At 36.1% G+C, this 6636-nt stretch overlaps 1 protein-coding gene across 1 annotated transcript in view; it reads right to left on the bottom strand.

The window, feature by feature from the left end:
* The window catches only part of PPP1R9A (protein phosphatase 1, regulatory subunit 9A), a 328117-nt gene that overhangs the window by 27057 nt on the left and 294424 nt on the right, over positions 1-6636 (bottom strand). The window lies entirely within an intron of this gene.

Here is a 6636-nt window from a genome sequence, read left to right as displayed (position 1 = left end):
AGATATCAGTACGATTTAGGAGAAATGTACGCAGCCTAAGGAAGAAACCAACATTAAAGATGACCTAGCTGATAACAAAAATCTAACATCTAAAGAGCATAAAACCTTCCTGCAACATAATTATAAAAAGCACTGGTTTGTATTTGTTTTGGTGTGTGCAGTTGGGGTATCTGGTGTGCAGTTGGGGTATCTGGTGACCAAATATGTAGGGGAAAGTGTATCAAAGTTGGGAGATCTTAGAAACCATGGACAAAAACCTACAAAAGCCAGATTGTCAGGTCAGGTGTAGGCAAGAGAAGGTGACAATCAGCATACATTTTCTATAGCAAAATTTATTAATAGGCTTTAAATACTACACCATTTTGGTCTCAATATATATTTTTTCTACCCCAAATAGTTTCTGAAAAATCTAGCTTATTCCTCTTTGAACCCTACAGAAATATCAGTGAGGAATTCTCTCCACCAGCAAATTTAAGATAGCAAAGGAAATAAAATAAGATCGGGCTACACAAATGAACGAGCAAACAGTTAAACAACCGTAAGTAATTAATTCACTAGTATTATGGATGGAGTAGGATAAACATTTCCTTTTCATTTCCAGTAATTAACTTCTATGTTTGTATTCCAAGTTATTTGTATGTGCCTCTGTCTCATTTCTTTTTCAAAAATACCTTCTCTTCCCACCAGAAACCACACTGATTTTCCAGACGAAAATGTTTAAGTCTTTAAATAAAATGACTCCAAGAAAAAAAAAAGAATCAAAAAAAAAAAGAATAAAGTGGAACACAAAAAAATTGAACTAATAAAGGCTACAGGGAGAGTCCAATGTGATCCTCTTTAGTCTGGCTCTTACCACCTTTAATTTTGCTACCCAGATTTTAAGTTAGGACCTAAAAGTTAACATTCTAAAGGGGAAGAAAAGGTTATCCACGGATCTACCTACATACTGGCTAAGGGAAAGTACTCTCTAGTTGAATTTCTTTGGAATGCTACTACTCCTTACCTTTGCGTATGTAATCACTCTTTAGAAATAAAGTAGTTTGATCATCATTCCTATTTTATCTTTTCAGGATGGTAGTCATTAAATGAAGTCATGTTTAAAGAATTAATAATGAAGTACTTCTGGATTTAAATTACTAAAAATAAAGCAAATAACAGCTATAGAAAATTAATAAGTACTGGTATTAATAGAATAAAACAATTTCTTACATTATTATTAGCCCAGCTAATTCCTTTCTATAGCATTATTCTAAAGACGTGCTCTAAATATGCTATATAATAAAATCAAAGCAAGAATCACCTCAGGTTATGCCTTGTTGACCTATGAAACCTAGTACTTGTCATATGGTTCTAACAAATAAAATTCAACATATTTTTGTCATCCATTGAATGACAAATTTACAGGAGGTTTTGACTTTTCATTTCCTATACTTGAATGAAGAATGAATACTCAGAAAAGTCAGACCAATCAGGTACATATAAAATGAACAACTAAACATTTTCTAATTAGTAGTCTATTTACTTTTTACATGTCAGTGAAGAAAAAATAATCTCCTTGATCTCTTTAATTTCCTCCTTCCGATAAAATCTATATTTGTAGCTGCCCATTAAGAGTTCATTAGTTGTGATAATTAGGAGAAAATCAATCTTACAAGCTCTTGTTTACATATAAAATGTGGAACACCATAGATGAAAGCAATAATATAATTAGAAATACTGTAGTACATGCACGTTTTATATCCTATCTGGCTCATATTTGGATTGTACGCTTATAATACAAAGCATGTCACATACTCCATCTCATTCGTTCCTCACAACAGCCCCATGAGACACTAATCAAGTATGTTTTTCCTCTTCCGAAGCTCAGAGAACTCAAGGAGCATGCCCTCATCTACACAGCTAGTTGATGAGCTACCATAATTATTCCAGTGCTTTGACTCCCACACTGATTCAGCTAGTGTTGAAAAAGTTACTATCATAAGATTTTAGTGCCATAAGAGTTCAGTGTTTTAGGTTACATAATCATATAATAATGTGACTAGTCTGGGAAATTCATTTCACCAATAGGCTACATATAAAGTATTATTGTTAATCTTCCGTATATATGTTAGAGAACATGAAAAAAAAGAAGCATGTTGAAAGCGATAGAACAATTTAGTTCTCAGATGATTTCTTATCTTGTTGGTTTAACAATAGCTTTGGTTACTCAGTGATAAAAAGACCCAAGGAGGCGCATTCCACTTTTGTAAGCATGGCTCCTTTTGCAATAGAATGCTGACTCTGAGGACCCAGCATAGCACCCAACATCCAGGATTGCAGTAGCTACTCCATCACTGAGTACTGAACAAATGAAGTGAGAGGAGATGAGAACAACTTATTAGCAGGGTTTAATAGTGCAGAGAATTTATTCTGGGGCTCCTGGCTCCATTACTATTCAGTAATTTGCCTCGTACTGGTGTCAGACAACCCCAAAATGGCAATCTGGCACATCTGCCTTAACATTAGCTGACTAGGTGCAAAACACTTGAGTGTGCAATTAGCGATGCAGTTAGTGAAAGCCTAAAAAGCAGTGCCTAAAATCCATTATCCAAGTGGCCAACAACATACCCCATGTAATTAACAATTTTTCAGGGTCTGAAAGCAAAGATTTCAGTCCTACTTTATAGCAGTGATTCATGGATTACAAACCAGTAATTTATGTTCCATCCTGAAAAAAATGTTTTTAAAGCAACGAAGCAGAAAAATGGAATGGAGCCGGGAACTTTCGCTTCAGCAGTTATGCTAGAAGGAAGCTGGAAGGAATGCTGTTTACAAGCAGCACCTACACTGCACATAACATCCCCGTTACAAGTATTAGAGGACATGTGTGTAGATAAAAGGGAAATGCGTACAGGACAGGACTTATGCTGCTGGGTGACTAGAAGGGTGACTGGTCACTGTATGCTATCTTCTTCCATCATGTAATATAAGAATCAGAATATTACAATTCAAAAGAACCTTGGGATTCTGGTCCAACCTTCTGTCTCATATAAGAAAACTGAGGCTCAAATTAGCCGGGCATGGTGGCGCATGCCTGTAGTCCCAGCTACTCGGGAGGCTGAGGCAGGAGGATCGCTTGAGCCCAGGAGTTTGAGGTTGCTGTGAGCTAGGATGACACCACGGCACTCTAGCCCGGGCAACACAGTGAGACTCTGTCTCAAAAAAAAAAAAAAAAAAGAAAACTGAGGCTCAAAGAAGGTTGCTATCTTGTGTACAAACTTACGCCGCACAATTAATCTGTGGCAGAGACTGAATAAATCTCAGGCCTCAGAAGTCTATGCTCCTTCCACAAGGTCACTCTCAAGTCTGGAAGTAAACTTTTCAATCTTCTGCCTTCTCTGAATCCTCTTTTTAGTCTTATTTTATGTTCCAAACAAAAATCCACGTCAAGGGCTAACTTTGCAAACTTGCAGAAGTACATAGCCACAGGGAACAACAAACCAACACTGAGGGATTTTATTTGGCTTTCTGTATATCCAAGGAATAAAATTCTTACCTAAAAAAATTAGCTGTCTGTTTGGTGGATGGTAGTGTGGCAGGAGAAATCTAACTGGCTCAACATTTCTGTGTGCTGCTAAATGTGACGGCTTAGGTGGCCATGTTCTCTCACCGTCATTCATCCCCTACAGAGCTCCCAATCAATAATATACACCTGCTTTCATAAACCCAAGACCTCAGTTCTTCCCTTCCCTCTTTTTTTCCACTGTATCTTGTTCTGTTGTTCATAAGGGTCAGAAGAAAATTTCCTTCTCCTTCTCTGCTTTCTTACCTATTCTGTCTTTCAGACCTTCCAGTCTCTGAAATATCCTACCTCTGATTCAAATGCAGCTATAGGAATATCAAAGAGGAGCAGACTCGAATGGATTAATAAATATAGACATAAATACAGAGAAGATATGAAGCAGCTAATGATAGAGTGGTTTTGAGTTGGTGGGATGCCACCTCACTGTACTTGCATTTTAAGATTATTTTCAATATTGCTTCAAATTGAACCCGTTAAAAGAATTTAATGGATTCAATTATGATTTTAGCAGCTGTTATGAAAAATGCTCTATGAAATTAGGATGTTATATATCATATTACACAGAAACCAGTTCCCTACAGCAATACTGTGAGTCATTCAGTTTTTTTTCACTAGATTGACGTTATTTTTGACGTAAATGGAATGCTGCCCACGGATCAGACACAGGCGGCAAGGGAACTGGGGGAATGGCGCAGCATAACAATAGGGTCCGCTTGGCATTGTTAGGTGCGTGAATCGTGAATCCCCTCCAGAATAGTCCCCCCTCGCCCCACCGCACGGCCTCGCTCCTGCTATTATCAACTGAAACGCTGAGCATAATGAGGCACTCGGTGGCATTTTAAAACTTAAACAGCATCTGCATATCATTCACAGTCACTGCAAGTTCATGAAAGATGGGCCCACTGGGGTTTGGGCTGACACATACTGCATTCAGGAGGTAGGTTTATGTATCGCAGAGAGGCAGTGTAAAATAGTGACCCCAGGAGAAGACCTGGAGTTAGCCTGCCTGGAATAGAATCCAGAACAAGTGGCTCTGCCACCAAATTGGGCAATTTACACAACTTCTCTGTCCCTTAGGATCATCAAGTGCAAAGGGGTGTGATAGTAACATAATAACTGCAGTGTTATGAAGAAGAAATGCATTGATAGATCTCAAAGTGCTTAGAATAGTGACCGATACTTATTATGAAGCACTCAATCAATGTCTTTATTGACATAAAGAGATTAGCAAGACATTGGTTGAGCAAGTTGCAGAACAACATGTACATTCATTTAAAATATTTAGAAAACAGCAACACAAAATATATTTTCTAGTGGTAAATGTATGAGTATAATTGCATATAAAAACTAGAAAGATATACTTCCTACTAATAATGGTGGTTACTGTAGATTAGAGGATGTTGGTTAAAAGGGTACTTTAATCTTATTTGTAATGTTAAAAAATTTTTTTGGTATTAGTTTGTATCATGTAATTTTTTGCATTTATGTATACTTGCACAGTTAAAATTAATTTAAAAAGAGGAAAAATCTATTTAGCACATTTCTTTTAAAGACATCTTATTATAATTCCACTTAAATCTAATTAGCTGTGGTGTTTTAAGACTCAGTATTACCAGATGTTGATGTGAGCCCAGGAAACTTTGTCAAAATCTGCATGACTATCAGTCCTCCCCATTGAGAAGGTTGCTCTTTGCTGCCTTGGTACCTTACTAACTGCCAGATCACTGGGCCTCACTAAGGCTCTATATGGCTTAACTCCCAGTTACTACTTCATTTTAGTATTATATGGGGATGATGTATTGAATCAGATATGGTAATGTAGGAAGTGTGTCTTTCTAGTCTCCGAACAAGTAGAAGATTATTGTTATTTTCTAATCTTCTAATTAGGTCTGATTTTACTGTTGTATCAACTATACATTTCACTTGCTAATTGTTGAAAAAATATTAAGGAATTCCTTTTTACCTGTTTATCAATAAATGCAATCTCAAAACTATCTATGTGGGCTTTGAAACAAATTAGGTTGTTTTAGTGTAGTGCTTCTCTGGCACAGCCTGATACCTAACAGCCTTCTTCAGTTTACAATCAGCAAAGAGGTCCAAATTCTGCTGTCCATATTTCAGGAACAACTCTTCAGCAATGCCACTAGACTGCCTGGAGAGAGAGTGACTGCCAATCAGAAAAAACTATGTAAGATGTCCTAAATTCTAACAAATATCATTTGAAACACTGGTAAGAATTGCTTGATTCTGAGAATATGAAAGGATGCAGAATTTAGATTTAGACTTATAAGGAAAGGCATTAGAGTCTGATAGAAAAGAGATCTGTATAACCTAAAAGCCAAAGAAATGTAAAAATCTAATCAAATGACAAACTGGGGACTGCAGGCATCTGTGAGTAGACCTATGAGGTCATGTGCATAAATTGAGTCTAGGGAGGTGGGATATGTCAATGTCTTCTTCTTGACAATGACATTGTAGTGTCTCTGACATGGCAACAATACACAAGCTTCTGTGTTTTCACTCAGGGTTGCCTATGAGAATCTAATCAGTTTCCCAGTCAAAATCTCTGGATATTGGTAACCTTAAGCATGCAAAGTAGGTACCCTCCTCCAATTATAATTATGATATAATAGCTTCCTTGATTACTACAGGAAGAATTCATATCTTATGCCTCTTGTAGAAAGTTAACTCAGTTACCTAAGATGATAGTTATTTTACTAAATGAGGAAGTATCTTTCAATTACAATAAGTTTTCATTATGTACAGCATTAGAAAATGTAAGAAAACTTTAGGTTCCCAATCCTTGTAAGTGTAATGTATTAATAATAGATGTGTGAGAATTTTTTAAGTACTTGGGAAGAATGTCAGTCTGCCAGTAATAGTACTTAAACAGAAAATCAAAGATAACAAATCTTTAAATGCAATTTTAAATGTTTGTAGGTATTTATCTAAGGTTATAAACAGTTCGTAATAAAGTTTGTAAATAAACTAAATGTTATTCAAAAATCCCTTAATAGCAATTTGCAACCATATTTAAAAATTTAAAGAAATAGGTTTTTTTTTTTTTTTTTTTT

Source organism: Propithecus coquereli, unplaced genomic scaffold (assembly GCF_000956105.1).
Source record: "Propithecus coquereli isolate 6110/MARCELLA unplaced genomic scaffold, Pcoq_1.0 Scaffold108, whole genome shotgun sequence".
In the NCBI taxonomy this organism is placed as follows: domain Eukaryota; kingdom Metazoa; phylum Chordata; class Mammalia; order Primates; family Indriidae; genus Propithecus; species Propithecus coquereli.
This window is presented reverse-complemented; position numbering and strand designations above follow the sequence as displayed.